Genomic DNA, 20,776 nt, shown 5'->3' with positions numbered 1-20,776 from the left:
TCTTATTACGATATGTATCTTTATGAATACGAATTTACAAAAAAAAAAAAAATATTGAATTGATTACATTACACTTTAACATTACACAAGACTAAAACACTAACAAAACTTAATTTTATATATTGCTGTAGCATGTTAGAAGACGAAATAACTCACAAGACTAACATTAAGAGGGCTGCGTTACAAATTTACTTTACAGAGGAGAAAATATCCTTTAAAGATATTTCATTACCTAATTGATTACATAATACTGCCGTTGATGTGATCGTAGATATAAAGTATTGAAAAAAATAAATTCCATTATGTTTATGTAAATATTTAGAAAACGTTATTGCTTATAGATGCTCATTATTTAAATAATAAAGAATCTTTTACTTTTATGTACTGAACAAACAAAATACTTATAAGTTAATAAGAATAAGCTTAGTTGAGTAACATCTTCAATTTGTATTGAATTCAATATACATATCGAAAATCAATGAATGCAACTGATTGAATTCAATAAATATTTGATCTTGTGAAACGGCCATAATGGTGATGTAGATAATTATAGATGCTCACATGCATTTTGAGAGTCCGTATAAAGCCTATTACAATTCTATAAGTATACATTAAAATGCTTTTAAAATAGACATGTGTAATATAATTAAAACTTGTTTAAGTAAGATCATCACAAAAAAATGAAAATCCTTCAACATTAAGTTATGTTTTATAAGATTTTAACAAAACACACATACCATAAGAGAATAATAATCATGCCACATAATTCAACACAAAATACTCATTCCAGTAGGCGCTAAGTAAAAATAACTTCTATTTTTATGCTGATAACTTTACATTGTTTTATATATATCATTATTTATAACTTTTAATATTCTCTACACATTAACTGAAATTAATTATTTACAGAGTCTTAGCAAATGTTGGTCTGTACCACATACAGTTCGTACGATATCTCTAATTGAAACACATACAGTTCATTATTACCTAGTAATTTCAATTATATTTCCATGAACATAATGAAATTAGTATAGGGCCTAGGTTGTTCACTGTTAATTGAATACTTCTGAAGTATGTTCATTGTGAGTTAACATACATACCAAATGCCATTCTTCCAGTAAAGTTACAAAGAAGACAAGATAATATAAGTATGTATGTAGTACCATATTTTAAACCCCTATTAAATGAATAATAACTCAATCTCTTTTCTGGACTATTAAGTAATAATTTTTTATTACTGTTATTTGTAACTTAAATAAAATGACAACTAACAAATTAGTAAAATATATAATTACGTGCTATATAGTGTGAAATTTTTACATGGACGGCAAACGAATATAATAAAATGTCTATGACAATATTAACTTTACTCATTATAATGGAAAGAAGCAAAATGGGCAGATAAGCATATTCTACGCTGACATTTAAAAATGCTCAATTCAAAATGAACATTAAATGTTTTTCCCGAAATTTTCTTCCCGATGACAAACAAAAAAGTTATATGGTCGCGAATAATACATTTGTATGGCTTTACATCAGCGGAATATTGCCTTGGCATAAATGTGTGAAGTCTGTGGCACTTGTGGAGACGTAAACCTTCGCTCGAACACAAAAACAAATGAACAGATTTTTTTTTATGGGATGTGCAATCGGAGACCCCTGTGGTGGTTGAAGAGTGTCAGGTCGGTCGCCAGACCAGATAGTAAAAGCTCAGGGGCTGAGGATAGAAAAGGCCTATCTCCAAATGATTAAGTATAAATGTTGTCATGTAATAGTTAAAGACTTGATTACACCCAGGTTTATAAACCCATCATGATCATGAAGACACTGATCGGAAGGTAATGTGCAATACATTTCAATGGCCTTTTCAGTTTTTGCTAATTAATTATAAATATAAGCAAAATTTCACTGTATCTGGACAAATCAAAATATTGATAATATTATTTTTATCACAGAAATAATATGTGATATGATAACTAAATTTTAAAAAAGCGGTTATGTTAAATGTATTGTATACTTTCAGTAGGCAAAATTTCCTGCCCCTACCTCTTATAGACTTTGAGAAAAACTGCCTTTTAAAATAACATTGATATAGATAGGAGCGCAAATTTGTGACACAGCCTCTTAAGCGAGGTATGGACGACACTACTCTCAGTTTGGTACAGGCTACGACGGTGTAAGGATCATCTAAATTGACTCATCTGATACATATTTCACATAATTACCTATCTTTTGAGATCTTGATGGCATCTTTCCCATCTTCAACATCAAACTCAGTAGTGGGACCTAACAGTTCCCATGACATTGGGATATGCGGGGGATATGGATGGTAAGATTACTGTGTTAAGGATAGGCCACTCAGAGGGAGGGAGGGGAAGAGTCTATGCTATTCCTACCCCAGGGGAAGGGGACCCTCAAGAGGGTGGAGGAGGTAGGAGGCTGTGTTATTCTCGGTCTAGTGGTGGCCATTTTGTTTTATAGCAACAGGTGGTTGCTCGGGGGGGGGGGGGGGTGCCAGATGGGTGTGTCACCACGTGGAGTTATCTTTAAATACCACGTGGCGAGGAGCATCGTCTGCTGGGTAGCATCTGCTGGTGGAGGTTGTGGTTTATTGTATAGGAGCTAGGAGGCGTTGCTGTGTAACACTGAAGTTATTTTTTACTAATAATAATACAAACGTTGAGGTGACAGCTTGTATTTAATAAGTGGGACGTGAGTATGTCGTTGTTAGCAAGCAGAGACCTTAACCACTAGACTTGAAGAGCAAGAAAATAAATAATGAATATAAGCTCACGATATAAGCTGCCATATGCTCACAGAGAGTGCCATATAAAATTCCACCTCTCACCACCAGAGTGAGCCATAGTAAACCTCTCGCTCACAGATCGCACCACAGTCAACCACCATCTAGTTGTCATCTACTGGGACTCCATGCTCAGTGTGCACCAATAATTCCCCATGCCATTTTAAAGTTCTAGTTCAGAGAGAATTAAATAATATGTTATATTTATGATGTCACTTAAAATACCATGCTTAAAAATACTTATACTTAATATGTATAGTGGTATATATATGAGGCGGTTAAAGTAATAGTGGTGTAGTCAGGTTTTTTTAAATATTGAGATAATGACATACCCGTGTTCTCCGCATTATATTCTATAAGATGGGAAAGTGGCGTAAGTCATAACTTTTACTGTATGCCCATAGATAGCAGCACTTGTTTGAATGTCAAGGGAACGTATTGTTTAGGTTGTAGAATAGTGGTGCAAGTCAGACGTACACCACTTTTTTTCCTCTTTGGACGGCGTAGTCAGAGAGGAAGGTTCATAGTGTAAACATTACAATGGTTGATGAAGGTATTATTGGCGATGTAAGTGACGATGACAGTGAGCCTAGTATTTTAGCACATTCAGGAACTGATGAATGGGAACCATCAAGTTCATATGATGCTGGTAAGTGTAAATATTAATGAAAGTAATATTGACTGTTATTGAAAACATAAACTAACCTACAAAGTAGCATGAAACCTAGAGTACTTTTTATTTTTGTTTTGTATTTTTAGTTTTACCGTGACTTTGGCTATGATGTACTTTTAATTGATTACCATCATTTAACGCCTGTACAGCGGACCTAAACCAGTAAGTGTACAGAAGAAAAAAGACATGAGTGACTTGCTACCTTTCATCCCACCAATACACCATACGTACTTCAAGAATCTCGCAGTAAATGCTACAGTCACTCAAGATGCAGGACCTCTGACGGACGAGGATGAAAGTGCATACTAAACGTATCACTAAAACAACAAATTGTTTCAGTGTTTTAATGTATGTTACATCAGTATTTCAATGTCTTGTTCACATTTGTTTCTAATGCCAGCTATATACTTAACATACGTATGTACTACTTAATGCACTATGTTTATATAAATACCATTTGTTACACTTTTAAAACCAGCAGTGTTAACATGCCTTTCGGAATACCCCAAAGATATGAAGGAAAAGTGATGTAAGTTATATTAACCCTATTAAACTCACCCTTATGTGTACTTAATTGTTACATATATGGTAGCAAGAGTTAGATACATTATTGCTAATATAATATAGAACTTAATTAAATTTAACGGAAAGGCATAGAATTATTTGTAGCGTAACTAGTAAAACCTCTTATTACTCAAAACCTTGTTAAATTGACTAACACCATAATTACTTTCACCGCCTCATATGTTCAGTAATAAAAATATTTTAAACAAAGACTTATTGTGCTGTATAATTTAAAAAAAGCATATGTAGGACCACTATATTAGTAGGTCACACAAAGACCATCATTATTTATTGTACTAGTTCATGTTTAGTTCAAAGACAGCCATCTTGTTTTATAGTACTAAATAATGATGTCACATCCAAATACAGTTCTTTTTAAAATACGAGAGTGCCACCCAGCTTAATGTTTTTCACTGTCGGCCAAAATGTTTTATAGTAATAGTTACTAGCATCACATTTAATAGAATGTGTATAAGTTAACATTATTTCCTTATAAAAATGTTATTTTTTAATTCATAGTTTTAATAGTGGTAGATAGTCTTGAATGTTTGTTATGCATATCACTATATGGATACAATGTTAGCTTACTTTGATATGTTCAGTAATTTATTTGAAATAAATTTAGCTCTTCTTTTGATATACTATATTATATATATATATAATATGTTATTTGTGTTAATAAAAGTCCCTACTAGCATTATTATTCAGTTGTAACAGTCAAAGTTTTTTAAAACTTTAACCAAGCCTTACAGAAATGACTCCCCAATCACAGAAGGGTATGCTCTAAATACACTGCACGCGACACTAGCCCACCACCACTGCCACATATTTTGAAACTTATTAAAAATTAGTTGTTTCTAGTAATTTACCAGTCACTAATGTACATAGTGGATTGGATATTGAAATAATGTAGATGCAACAAAGGGGTTGATTAAAAAAAAGGAAGCAAGTTTTATTTAAACTTTTTTTCAAACAATATTCACTTTTTGTTTTGTTTAGCGTTTAAGGCTGGAAATGTATCCACCACATGTGAGCTGAGTAGTCAGATCACACGTGGTGGGGAAATCAGGCGGTAGCCCCGGAAGTTGTCTAGGGTGAGGGGGCGTCCCCAGGGACTTGTTCCTGAGGGCCCCGCCACCGTTTTCGCACCCTCGGGCAGTACCACGACTGTCGTGGAGGAAGGCGCGTGCGGCGGTCCCTCTTGCACATCTTCATTGAAGAAGGCCGCCAATATGTCAGGAGGTATGCCCTTCTCCACTTCCTCCTCGAAGAAGGCTGCCACGATGTCGGCCGGAATATGCACTATTTTTGGGTGGAGATCTGTAGAATTTCACATATTTCAAGCACCGCGTTTGCTACTATTTCAACAAAACATTCCACTCAATTCAGGATAGCATTTGATACTTTTTTTAGCAAGCTATCATGTAAAAAATTACATTAAATCAGGATAGCATTTAATAATTTTATTTTAAAGCAAGCTATTATGTAACAATTTGATTTAACTGCTGTAATAGGATAGATAGAAAACCTCTATACACAATTTTTTTCACATACCGACGGTTTATTCTCCACATACATAATGGAGGGGATCCAGTGGCACAAGTTGGATTCGACCGAGAGGTGGGCACTTCAGAGAGTGCTGTTGTTTTCCTACAACCACCCTCGGGGAGTCAGCGGGGGGAAGCAGTATACAGCGCTGTTGTTTGCCTTCAACCTTCATTAGTCCTCTGAGCAGGGGAGGATAGGAGAGCACTGTTGTGTTCCTACAACCACTGCTCGGAGGAAATGTCAGCAGTGTTCCACTCTGTCTGACTGCTGAACGTTAATAGGGAAAAAAAAATTAGGTTGGATGAGGTGAGGCACGAGCTAAGGAAGGGTGTAGATGTTTATGCTCCCAAGGTAAAGTGCTGACACCGTCTTCAGAAAGCCAATGCTTAACGTCTTCTGAAGACAGTGCTACCTTCTTTACTCGCTCCGTAAACATGGCGTGGCCTCGCGATCGGAAATGATACTGAGTGCCGAGGTTCCAGGAATTTTGAAGTAAGCAATCAAGGTACTGAGGGAACAATAGAGATCGCAGTAAGTTGGCCTTGACACACCTGGCTTTACGTTTAGAAGAACCAACTTCCATCTTAAATGCATAAAACTTTGGGTGAAGACACACGTAAATCGTGATGTTCTTGCCTGCGACTTCATCTTTCATCACTCCTGTTACACCCTTGTTAACTAAAGGGAAGTGTTGATCATTACCTGGCGTATAATTTGAAGTATCGGAATGTGAAGCTAAGTCGGAGCGAATTGAATCATAAACGTTGTCACACTTAATGTTGTAAATTAATGAATCAGTATCCGAGTACAATAGATGCAGAGACTGTGGGGGTAATTTTTTAATAGTTATAATGAAAATCATATTGAACTAATTTTGACAAATTCAAAATGGCGACGCCCATGTACATAGGTTTGTCGAAGGTTATCGAACCATTCTGCAACTCTATGAGGACTAAATTTTCATCGATGAATTGCCGAACCTTGATTTTCCCGGGGGAGGACCCCAGACCCACCGCTTTCATCCGGGGGGGGGGGGGGGGGCATGCTTATTAACACCCCCCATACACAAATCCTGGCTACGCCACTGGTCCTGAGTTCATCGACGGTACACGAAGTTTTGCACGTGGGTGACAAGTGCACACAACAGTTTTTATCTTCACAGTGAAATGTAGTTAACAATCTCATGGTAATATATGGAAGTGATCGGTCCCAGGACATGCGATAATGAATGTTTTCGCGACACGATTCAAAGCAGACCAGCCGACGTTCACAGTCTCTTTCTAAGTCATAATATCTAACCCGATATTCAACACAGTGCATGCTTGGGTGTACAAAATCATATCTACTCTCCTGACAATTGTACATTTGTTTAGGTAGAATGTCTGTATACCAGGGATCTGCAAGGCGTTGTTTCTTTGCCTATTCTCGCCATTCATGTGAAACTTCCGATATAGACATACCAGGCTCACCATGGTCACTATCATTTACTGAAATATGTTCAATAGTTAAATCTAGATGGCGCACATCTCCGAAAATTGGCATGGAAACATCCATGTACTCACTGGATGCCAGCCTTAAGCCTGGAGGATATGGTTCACGTACTGAACGCACTTTTTCCCACAATGTCTCGGCATGGTCCCAACCCCAGATGGGCAGAAACATGGCGACGGTGTTACTCACCAGAGCTGCTGAAGTTTAGCTGCAATGGTGGCACCACAGGTGGGTGACTTCGTCGGGGTCCTCGGGATCTTCCTGGTCGGATTATTCAGAGTTGATGTCAGCGACTAGTCCCATGGTGTACAGGTTGCAGATGTTTATACTACATGGTGCACTCCAAGAGTTGTTGCCCCTGTCAAGGAAGGTGCTATGCTTGAAAGTGTTACACAATTCGCTCCAGGCCACCACAATGTAATTGGGGCGACGTAGATCGCACTCAACAGAGCCATGCTCCTGACCGGGCCACACTTGGATGGTCCCTGCTGCAGCCTCGCTGATCAGCACCACCAGGGAGAATGGGAGCTGGATGTCTGGTCATAGGAGGCTCACACTGCAGTTGTGTTGAGTGCAGGGCAACTTAAAATATTCTTGTTCACCACCATCGAGCTGGCTATGAATCATGTGCCCCGAAGTGGTGCACACATGAAGCCAATCTCGACAATCCACGGTCTCGAAACTTACTCAGCGAAACCCGAGCGACACATCTCGATATAAAGTAGCCAGATCGAACTGTATTGGTATGCAGGGGCTTGAAGGGTGACTATGCTCCCTAGGAGTGACGCGATTTATTTATAACACCAGATGACCCACCAGGGAGTTTAACGTTTCTGGCGTCACTTGGCTATGTTCTAAGCTCCAGGCCTTAAGCAGATCTGCATTATGCCTTGATGAAATGAGCCGTGTGTGGTATTGTCGTGTGTATACATTTTATTCAATTCATTCAGCGATGGACACCCGAGCTCCACTTGCGAGTCTTCTATTTTAACATGTTTATTGCAAAATTTTGCAAGCAATCTTTTTTGCTCATTACCTGCAACCATTACAGTGCCAGTAATATGTCCAGCCAAGATGATTGACAATGAAGAATATGGAAAAAGTCCATCGTCCCAGTGCAGATTGTAAAAATTTCTAGTTAACCACGAATTAGTTTTCTGATGTTTTATGTCGAGATATTGAAGGCTTCCATGAGCTTCATAGGAAAGTGTCAGCAGGTGAAGCACTTTCACGAGAACCTTCAACCGCGTGTAACACAATCCTTAAAAAATATGATAATACTATGAGCTGAGTAAACAGTGTTCAAAAGTGTGATCCAATTAATAATAGCCAATGATAGTCACATTTCGTTTTAATCGTGGGCAATAGCCTCATGTATGATCCTCATACAATTACACAAACCTTTTACATTGAAATTAATACTGATTAATTACCAAACGGATACAGAGACAATTATATAAAATTAAGTAAGTATCCCATAGAACAAGAGCACTAGTACAATTGTCACGGCGTGTGACCATTAATATGAAGGCAAAATACGTGAACGTATTTTCATTATGACAAATACAATATTAGTATTGGATAGTAAAGAATAATCTCTCGTTAAATAAACGTCAACAAGTGCAAAAGAGAGACAACCCTCAATCATCGCAGCGACCGAGAATTACGTTAATACAGACAAATGCCTCATTAGACATTACAAGACCCGTAAATGTTAATGCGGGCGTCCGCGGCCTAAACTACACTAGGCAAATTGCAACTTAATTCAAATGCATAAGATACCAAGAGAAAACCCACAATATGTAACAATTTAACACTACGTGATTACATACATTATGCAAAAGCGAAACACAAGCCCTAAACACGAGTAACACGGGGAGAAACGTCAGACAAAACACGAGTAGCAATGCCAGCTATTAATGAATAAAACTAAAAGGGTAATAATGCCAAAAGTAATTTCAAAGGTGACGGCAAAATAAACAATTTAGAATACTTTAGAGTTTAGCTGTTACAAGTTACATGAATGTAAGGGTCGCCACCTTACAAGCACTTAAATGAAGTCTCCCCGCTGTCACACTCACTATGTTTAACTAACTTACCTGCATACTGAATTCAGTAAATACCAGCACCGACTGGCTATAACAACATATCTACATGTTTGCTAACCAACAAGAAGAACCATCAAGGCAATACACGCAGTTTTAAGTAAAACCAAAGGCGCCACGCGCATGCGCGGACACCTCAGGAGGGGAAGTCAAGCCAAGCACTAGACGCAGGGAGGGGGTAAAGGAGGAAGGGAAGGGGCGCCAATGACCGCCGCGTGGTGCGAAGTTCAAACGCAGCGCACCGACTACTTCAACTCCCCCACCCTTGATGGAGTACAACCGCCAGCCTCGCCAACCAAGTCTCAAGGACACAAGCTGGCACTGCAATTCCGGTCACAAAACTCTTGAAGTACAGAAGCTCAAATGCCAAGTCAACACACTTAAGACTATGTGTATACAATGACAAAAAGTGTTTCTAAATGACGATTTCTTGAAGCGAGTACATGACTGGCATAATTTTCCACAGTAAAGACACATAGTATGGATTCTTCAGCGTTTCCACTGGAATAAAGACTCTTCAGCGCTGAAGAGAAAGTTTAGACAACGGGACGTCCCTAATAAGTTCAATTTCGAGCAGCATCCCCATCATCCCAGAGTAGGAGGAACAGCATGCCTTCAGCCAGCGCGACACCAGGGCGAGAACGGCGGGCGTCCCTACCGCCTGCCCACGCTCGGCGCCTGGCAGGCAGGGCCATCCGAAGCGGCCGCTGCAGAAGAGTCAGTCTCCGCACGCGTCACGGCCCCTCATGGGCAGGAGACGGTGGCGACCGCCGACGACAGTAAACACTTGCCACCGCTCCTCATCGGTGACGTGACGGTGACCAACGTCCAGCAAGCACCTCGCAGACACGATGAACCCGGCGGGCGGCTGCGTTCACGGTATCTCGGGCAGGACGAGGAGCGTCGGGTGCGCTGCGGCGCGAAGTCCTCTTCTGGGCGTGGCGGGAGCTCCGGTGGGAGAGAAGGAAAAAAAGGGAGGGAAAAATAAACACCCAAACAACAACAAACAACTATTGCCAAAGAGAGAGAGAAATCAAAAACACTTATTGGTGAAATTTTTTTAATTGAGCCACATGGGCCTTTTTATATTTTCTAGTACCAGAAGGATTATGCAATAAAAACCGTGTTGTCTCCTAAGAATTTATCAATGACAAACGGCCCAACAAAAACAGAAATTAATTTTGAATTAACATTATCAGCCAGTTTTGGCAATTTAAAATTCTTTAAGAGAACCAAGTCATTAACAGCAAAACCATGTGGTCTCCACGTAGCATTATAAGAAGTGGCTACAGCCTCGCGGGCCCTCTTGAGATTGCAACTCACGTCGTCAAGCATGGCCTCCAGGGAATCACTGTCAGAGGCGAGTTTCATAGGCGGCAGTCCCCAGGAGTTAAGCAAGGGATGGGTCAACTCACGGCTCAGGAAGGGGATGGAAGGTGGAAACCCTGTCGCCAAATGGACAGCAGAATTAAACGCCACGTTGATGAATTCAAGTTCACTGTCCCACAATGACTGATCATCCCTGAAATAAGCAGTATGAGTGGCTTTAAGCACCTTATTTACATGTTCCGACTGATTGCCCTGGGGGCAATAGGGACTACTGTAGATGGGTTTAATAACCCATTCAAAACACATATCCTTAAATAATACAGAACGGAAGTAACGGGCATTATCACAGGTTATCACAGCGGGAGCACCAAAAAATTTCCACACTTGCTCTCTTAAGGCTTTAAAATTACTAGTCGCCTTCATATGTTTTAAGGGGAGTAGCAACACAAATTTGGAAAAGATGTCCAGAACATAAGACACCAATCGATCGTGAAGAATTATAGCAACTGCTTGAGTGCTGGCAGGAATGGTTTTTGTTGTAATTTCTATTCGACAGTTCACACCACCTCCAATAATTTTATCATTATGTTTAGAAACGTCAAACACAAACAGTGGCGCCATTTATTTAAATTTTTCCGGGTCAAGAAGTGGCGATGATTTCCGACCGTAGTATATTATTCTTGAAACTCTGCATACATGTTATAAGCAAGCAAATAACTCCCTTTCGGAAAATTACTATCCAAATTTCTCTAAGAATAACTTTTAGAATTTAAAAACACCTTCAAATTGTTTATATTAACATGATAAAACTTTGATTTGTCACCACCAAATGCATTTAGTTGACCCATTTGAAAGGTGACTATTATATATATCTAGGATCATCAATATTAAAGGATGTGTTTACGGACCAGTGCACAGATTGAGATGTCAGTAAGCTCGGATAAGTTTCAAGACTCCAAGAGCAGTATGCAATATCTATATTTTTTACCTTTTTCGATGAGTTTAAGCAAATGAATTCTCTGTGCAGTGGAAACTGTTACATATGGCATTAGCCAATCGATATTAGTGAGAGTCAGCCTCACGGGCAATGGTTGTGCCGATGTTTCTAACAACGCATTGTTTTGAGAGTTTGACACCAGTAACACTAATTATTGTCGAACATTAACTAAAATAATCTAAAAATCCCATTAGCCAAAGGTACGCACCATTTGCAATAATGGGTACACTGTAGTCGTCCGACAAGCCCCAGCCGGCCATTTTGGCAACGGCTTTTTCGTTTGTGGTGAGCGAAAGGTAGTTCTTCACAGTGCTCACTAATTCAACATCACGACATTCATCTATCTGTAAGTTATTGACCTCGAATGCTATTCTGTTAAACATATGCAAAATACAATTCCTAATCATTTTTGTGTACATTATAGCCTGCCCGTCTGGCTTAACGAATTGACGGCGAATTCGTAGTATACTTTTGCAGGGAAAACAATAAATATCGATATTTTGGATTGCTATACGTATTTCATAGCTTAAATCATATGGTCCAAAGATAAAAGGTCTGTAACTGTGTATTTCCATTTGCCATAGCCTATATCATTTAAAAACTGCACCGGCTGGTCGACTTGAAGAATGCTATAATCCATTTTGATACACCTTGAAACCTAGCTTCTTGAGAAAACATATTTTCACATGTTAACCGCTTGGTGTCTCGCTGGGTACTGGGTCTAGCTTCGAACCTGCCCGAGTCTTTATGGATGTCAAAGTTTTTCATGCCCAGATTTTTTTTTTAAATTCAAACATAAAGTTATCTCTTTGTTCCTAAAATTAATCAAGTCCCTGTTTTGATCAACGATCCTCACCAACAACTCATGTATGCATTTCACGATGATCAGAACATATATAACAGATTTCAGTATTTCTATCACTTTATAACCTGGGGGACCGCTCAGGTAAATTTCTTGAATTGTTGTGCTCGGTTGTTCGATTAAATAGCTGCAACCTACTACATTTGTATTTACCCTTACAATGGACATAGGAAATATATTTACGGCCTATGTTGACTCGTGAATACTATCTGTCTCGTATATCTTGGCTTCAAATCCGAGCATATTTCCCAGAGTATAGTTTTCTCTAAAATCAATGTCATAATTAGTATGAAAACATACTGTAGAGTATTCGGGTTTCCTATCAAAATGAAGGTTTCATCCGCCAGTAATTGTTGTCTGATGTAACTTTCCAGATTCAATATTTCGTAACTTCCATTCGGAAGAGTAATTTGAGACCACAGTGCATCTTTTCTACCAAAACGAAACTTATGGTTTTTTCCGTCAATGTTAAGCACAGAGTGATATGTTTGAAAGTCAGTCTATCAAATTTACCACCTTCCCTCCATTAGGAGGTTAATATTAAATAAATTGACATTTCATGTTAGGTTGCACACTAGAGTAGAATAAACAGTTCAGGTTAGCTTGCAAACTAGTAAAGAATGAACTTGCCAAGCATAATCAAATAATTTTTCCTTTTTATATACAAAAACTAGACATTTTAAACACATATGACCACGGTTAGACGAATAAATTATCTGTTGCCTGTCATATTTATAACTTAACTTTGTGCCTTTAAGATATTTTCTTACCTCTGGAGGCTGTTTAAGATCTCTGAAACTGTCATAGTACAGGCCTGAAAGACCAAACTCTTTATACGCTACCTAGTGGGTGCCTTCTCCAGAAGATAAGCCTTAATTAATAATTCCACGCTCATATGGTCTTGGTTTTAAATGCAAGCTATCTCTCATGAAGACACCTCGGAAATTTTTGATTTTCAATTTGACTGCAGCTTTATCTTAATCCATTGTCGTGAGCGGTCTGTGTGGAAGGGCTTCTAAGGCCCAGGATTCTTGCTGGGTAGGACTCGTACTTGGTAGTGGTGCCCCGAGTACTTTAGGGGCAAGCAACAGGGTTCCCTAGCCCTTTGATGTGCTGACGTAGTGAGCGACGAGGACAGCTCCGGTTACCAGCCTGGATAGCTGGGAGAGGTTGGGTATGCCTCCACCGGACCACGGGTTCGCTGGGTGATTGAGGAGTCCCAGCGTGAGGCGGGAGACTGGGGTAGGCGCCAGAAGTGATGACAACTCCGGAGGGCTAAGGGAGCATTCAACTTTCTGGTCAGCTGAGTGGGGTAGGGAGCAGAAGGTGGTACATATGCTGGGATGGGTAGCCTCAGCCCCTGTGTATAGCCAAAGCTCTAACGCCCCTCCCGGTTGCGTATGCGGCGTATCCGCATCCATGCCCATGGGGGCCCCAGGGCGGTAGAGCCTTTAGGCTAAGAGCAATGGGTTAGAAAAGAAAAGGGGGGAAACCCTTGCACGGCATAATCATGTGTGGGAGGGCTCAAAACATCTCTTCTTCCTTCCCCCCTAACTTCGTCGGCAGCATACGCTGCTTCCCATGGCGTTGTAAGGGCTCAAAAATATTCCCGCCCCGTTTTTTGAACAGTTTGCTAAGTCTTCAATACATTTGTTAGGCTGTGAATTTTGTTGCAAAAGCTTTGCCTGATTATTAGCAGTTGTCAAGCTCTTTGCGATTCTGGCTGCGCCTCCGATCAAAGAACCAAGTGCTGCCAGAGCTGGAAATGGAAATGGTAGAACACCGCTCTTATCACTTTATTTTTCTTTTTTTTCTTTGTGAATCTTATGCCAGCCGCTAGTTTATGCTAAACAGTCATTATTTTATTTACGCTCCAAGCCGCAATCTTCTCACCTAGCTTAGTTTGAGGGTCCTGTGCAATTTGTTTTGCTTTATCTGCTAAAATACGGTCTGTTCGGTGTCTGTTCTCCAAATCATTACTCTTCGAGTATGAAATATCGTGCTCTTTGCACGCTCTATTTAATTGGTTTATTCCTGGGTCTCTACGAGCTAAACATTTCACAAGTTTTGTACCGGGCCCACAGTACTGATAAGTTGGAAAATGTAGCTCGAAAGGTAATTTATTTATGGCAGAGTTAGTAAGTCATTTACCCTTTTCCTTCCTCCTTCCACGAGACCACAATAAGTAAGGAACAGAAAATCGTTCAACAATATTTTTTTAAATGGGACGCCATGTATCGTGTGACTGTTTTTATTTAATTCAAATGTATCGTCAAACTCGCAAATAGTTGGTTCGTGATAATTGTAATCTCTTAATTTTATTTTAAAATATATTTTCGGAACCTCTAACACATTTACCAAGAACGCATCACCTCTGACATGTCATACGAAAAATTTAAAGATATCTGTGCTCATTAATGGAATTGCAATGATGGTTACGGCTTCCTAGACATAGCTAAGGATTTTCCTCTACAAAAAACCGCTGTGGTCTTGACCACTTTATCGTGTTACGTTCGTGAAGAATGAACATGACCATCTCCAAATTTGTAAGCGGAGGACATAAACGTGAGCACGAGTCATGCTTAACATTTACAGAAGATAGACACTATCAGGTTGGCGGAAAACATCTGCACGGTGTTGGAATGCCTCGGGATGGTACTGATGCAGTCACAAAGAATTGTGTTGATGTTGTCTCTCACGCTAGCACACACGCACTTAGTGAAATGGCGAATACATTAGAACAAGACATGAATGTACTAAAAAGTGGACTTGAATCCGCATGGGAGCTGCACACAACTGTTGTAGCATACCTTCATCAGGCGGATGGTATCAGACGTGAGTCTTTCACTAGGATCATAGAAACATTGTCCCAGGATAATGTGAAATGAGACATAGTTGAAATTAAAAATTTATTATCTGCTAGACGCGATGTGATGACTGATGAGTTGAATAAAAAATTTATAGAAGTGAAGGATATCGTCATCGCATCACATGACATACAAAGGAGTGTGGGCAATTACCTAGGACAAACTGATAGCGATATGCGTAAATCTTTCGCCAAGATTATAGAGCTGTTGGCGTCTCAGTCTACTGATGGAAGCACTCAAAACTTAATGAAACTAAATGATATTTTATGTCCAAACTTAGTGATTCTTTGCACTCGCAAAGGCATGACTTTGATGCACTGAAAAATGCTTTGATCGCTGCACGTGATGATAATGCTAAATTTATCAAGGACTGTATGGCTTATATAGAAACTAAGTGTCTAATTCATATTCCCAGCTCCCAAATGCAATTAATCGCACCTTAAACACCGCGAAGGCTCGTCTAGAACTACTGTATAGTCTTGTGGGAACGAAACTCACAGCCATAGCTGTGGACCCGCTGGCGAACACAACATCGGTAACACTTCCTAGTATAAAAGAATCTTCGGAGTCGTTGCCCAGCATTAGGACGCTCGTACCACTCCCGAAACAGGATCATTGGTGGCACTTCCGACTAAAACGAGTTCCACTTTAGTTAGTTCACGTTGCCGTAATGTTTAAAAAGCAAATAATTACATTTTAAGGATTCAGTCATGTCCCTAGAAGCGAGTGAGCTTCATCGTGTTATAAACAATGGAATGCAGTTAATGAACAAATTTTCAAACCTATTACTTCGCGTCTAGATACTATTCTCCGTTCACTCTTAGCTGAGTTTTGAAATAAACAAACACGGTCTTATCACTGCGCCGCGTCAGCAAGAGATAGGCTGAATTAATCTTGCGCGCCAAGCACTAGTTGCAACACACACACTTCAGTACAGTCGGTGCTAATAAAATAACGGAGAAGTAATATAACAGGAAAATAGTGCCTTTACCATTCCGGACACAAAAGCAAACAATGTTTATTTTTTGAATAATCGATAAAATAGCACCGTAATGTAAGACAACAATATGATAGTGTTACGATTTGGTACTCACCTAATAACTATCTGGCAGTGGTGCTATCCCTTCCAGACTTGAATCAGACCTAACAGCACCACTATCTTCGTCACTACTGTCGTCACTGTCACCGAGAGGAATTATAACACTGTCAACGACAATATCACTGATACCATCCAATTCCCACATTCTTTCCTCTTCTTTCATTACGTGCCGAATACAGTCGTTCCACTTCTCTGGAGTAATCTGAGACAAAGCTGTGGCTACCAAATGACGTACCTCGCTTAGCTTGAATGTTCTGTTATTATGTGCCACGTAACCTTTAATCTGACTCCACACGAGTTCGATTGGACTCAAGTTGCAATGATACGGCGGTAGCTTAAGTACAGTGTGCCCCGCTTTCTCGGCGATGTTGTTAATCACATATGCAGTAAAATATGAACGTACTGTATGAACTAAATTCAGCAACTCCACTTTCACAGACGTTGCACTGAAGGATATATTTTTTGACTGTAACCACTCGATAATATTTTGTTTTCTCCACGAATGATTTAGCACACGATCACACTTTACACTGTGATATGAAGCATTGTCCATAACAACAACACTGTTCTGTTCTAATTTTGGCAATGTTTTTTCAAACCAATCCCGGAAAACGTCACCATTCATCTCTTCATGATAATCGCCGGATTTCTTTGACTGAAAAATTAACTCACCGTTTTCCACAAAACCACTGTCTCTACCAATATGAAGCAATATAAGGCGCTGCCCCTTATCTGTTGGATTTTTTAGTCCTGTAGACAGTCCTGAGAGAAAAGCTTCTCTCTTCTCCTTAACTGTAGAATCTTTCCAAGACTTGTTTTAGCATGCCCTTCATTCACCCACGTTTCATCTAAATAGTATATCTTGCGTCCTTGTTGTCGGTAACCACGGATTTTGCTGAAATAATTCCTGCACCATAGTGAACTGTCGTCTCTATCAATTATGACATTTGTTTTGCTTCTCTTTACGTACTGAAAACCGATATGTTTTAACAGTTTATAAATTGTGTTTCGTCTGAAATTAGGAAGTTCAGGGTAGTCGTTAACACACCGTAGCACTTTGTTCAGCGTAGGTGGTTCATTTGCGAAGAAAAAACTATGCAATTTACGCCTAATAGCCGTCTTCATAAAATCATCACAAGTTTTGATAACAGGATACTCACGTTTCCTTTTCTTCCCGGGAGTTGTTAATGTCCCAGAGTCCTGTAATTCTTTCCTTGCACAAAGCACACTGCTCTTCGAAACACCCGTAAATTCCGCAGTTAAACTCGCGATATCATTCACACGACAATCCGGATATTTGTCTCAAAATGTTTTAAAAACATTCAAAACAATAGTCTTCTGTGCACTTTTCAAAGGCTTTCCCGTTCTGTGCTTTACAAAACTCGGTCCGGCGTCAGCCATTACAAACCGTGCGCGCGCGAATCCGAAATACAACTGTTGCGCCAGGCATCAACTGTACAGTACACTGTACACACGGCGTCTGCTAACATAATTGTAAGTAAATACTTGCTGACACATTAAACTGTATTGGATTTTAATGATGAAACGCTATAATGCTATATACCATTAATTGTTATAAAAAAAGCAGTGTGATAATACTTACAAATGGTACGTAACCAAGGGACGCACGAATAATGTGCGCGGCGGCCGACAGCCAATGAAAATGTTTGTTTACAGGAGGCTTTGTTTATTCCAAAACTCAGGTAAGAGTGAACGGAGAATAGTGATAGTGATGTTGACCTGTCCTCGGCCGATGTGAAAAACAAACCCGGGATATCAACTTTGAAACGCAAAATTAAAGAAACATCAAGTGAAAGCAACGATGATGGATCTCTCCCACTAACGCTCTGTTCTAGTAAACAAGTCGCTGCACCGCGTGAGACATTGAGTGAAGAGGCACAATCCTACTTAGCCGGGTTCAACTCCAGGGAAAATGATACGATCTATGGAATTTACAAATGCAATCATCGACAGTTTCTGGGAAATAAGGAGTTTTTTTTTAATTTAATAATATTATCCGCATAGATGATAAAATAATCCAACCTGCTCCTTGCTTGTACGAAATATTGTTTTTTAAATAACCTAAGGTGTATTCAGAAGCTGCAGTGCATCAATACAAATGCTTGCTGGAGTCTTTGAGTGCATGCTTTAAAAGGAACGACCCTGCCTCCAATCGTTATAAAACCATTGATAATGCAAAGTTTGGCATTATTTAAGATCTTTCTCCTGACATTGGTTTACAGCGAGGCAGTGTGGCATGCTTCAAAAATTGGATTTAAATAGTCGAAGAGAATTTATTTTTGGAATTCAGTTAATAAAATTGACATCACATTTGAGATTATTTTTGGTGTCGCAACAAGCCGGGAATACATCTCACACAAATAAAATACTGTCCATTATTGAAGAATTGACTGAATCGGGGTATAAAAAAAGTAATTAAAAAAATTACCAGCCGACGTGGGATTGCACTTGAACATCACAAAGGCGCACAAAGAGTATTTCCTCGCAGAAGGGTAATCACTCGTGGTCTTGGCGATGTTGTATAAATAGATCTAGTTGAAATGCAACCTTATTATAACATGAATAAAGGTTTTAGATATATTTTTACTGCTATTGATATATACTCGAAGCGTGCTTACGCTCTCCCGGTGAAGAATAAGAGTGCAAAGCTCGTACAGTCATTTGGGGTAACTTTGTTCCACACAATGAACATAATGTGCATTTATCACTACCAAATCATATTCACATATTTCTTAAGACCAAAACTATTTAAAGATGATATCAGACTACAATATAGCCAACAAATAAAATTCATATAATTTTCATATTTAAATAATAATCATGATTTAATAGTGGACCAAAGTTACACTTATGTTTTGGATAACTTTGTACCAATTTTATATAAAAAATCTTATATAACAAACAGAGAGTTAAAACAATATTTTACCTTATCTAATACGAAGACATGTTATTAACAGTGCAAATACAAATACAAGTTAAATATTTTCTTTTAAATCGACCTTGCTGCACATCTTGGTACCGAAACACATGTGATCATCTACAGTGAAATGTAAAACAAACATGTACAATTTCAACCATTCATGCTTTAATTAGACCTCACAAGTATTTCAAAATATAAAGAATGGTATTTACTATATACACCAATATTCACAACACTTACTTTGTTTTTTTTTTCTCACTAAAAATATAGTTTCTAATTCACTCAACATCATCAGAGCACAGAATTGGATCATTTATGCGCATCATTCCTCTTTTGTTCACAAGTTTCATGCAAGATTCGTCAAGTTTTTTAATTATATTTTCTTCCTGGTACCATATGGTATCTTTCTTCTCAGGCCACACCCACGTTTTCCCTTTTCTTGTCATACAGCTTATTTCATATAAAGTAGTATTCACTTGATCTTGTCGTTCTACTGTGATCACTTTTCCAGGGTAATGAGCACCTTAGTATGAAACTATCACAAAGTCCTCTATATTATATTCATATGTCGGTTTAACAAGTTGATTTGTCACGAAGTTAAAATTTGGAACTTTTGGCATATATTCCAAAGCTGATTCACAGATATCAGTGTCTCGATCTGCAATCAGTGATGCAGGCTCACTGGTTTTGGCCACATCACAGTTGTTAACAACTATCTCGGCTAAGAGGTGTTGAATAGGAGCACTTTCTTCATCATTGTTTTCTTTTGGAGTAGGCACTATTGTTCTAATCCCTAACCTAGCTTTACATCTTCTCCCTCCTCTTGTTCTGGCTCTTGATATTGGTCGTGATGCATTCTCTGATATGTCAGTATAACAGTTCCGGTCTAGTTGTTCAGAACTGCTGTTCACTTCAAGTGTTCTTTTCTGTCCACGTGTGTTGCCACATTCTTTGTTAATGTAGTATTCTTTGACCTCCTCCACAGAAATACTTCTTCCTGGTTCAACGGGTAGTCCGTATTTCTTTACATTTTTAACAGTCAGGTCTGACTCCCTAATATCTTCAAGATATTTCTTGAACTCAGTGCCCACACATTCTGTTTATGAGTGATACTGGTTTTGCATATCCTGGAAGAGCTTCAAGTACTCTGTTACAGTCCACTGGGTAAAGGCCCCTCTTCTCAAAACCTTTAACCAAGTTTGATGATGCTGTGCTTTGACTGCGAAGCAAAGCTTTGGCTAACAGTTCACTAAAAACGCCTTTGGGTAAACACACTTTCTTCTTTCCTTCTGGTGTTTTTCTCCACTCAGCTAGGACTTGTCTCCAGTTTGTCTTCAAAGATGAGAAGTAGGCAACGTCTAGTGGTTGCAGGAGATGTGTCGAGTTTGGCGGGAGGCATATGAAGCTTATATCGTTTTCTTCACATAAATTCAAAGTTTTAATTGAAATATGGGAGGACAAATTGTCCCCAATCAGTATTTTTTTCCCCTCTTTCCT

This window comes from Bacillus rossius, chromosome 1, assembly GCF_032445375.1.
Source record: "Bacillus rossius redtenbacheri isolate Brsri chromosome 1, Brsri_v3, whole genome shotgun sequence".
Lineage (NCBI taxonomy): Eukaryota > Metazoa > Arthropoda > Insecta > Phasmatodea > Bacillidae > Bacillus > Bacillus rossius.
Note: the sequence above shows the minus strand (reverse complement) of the source record.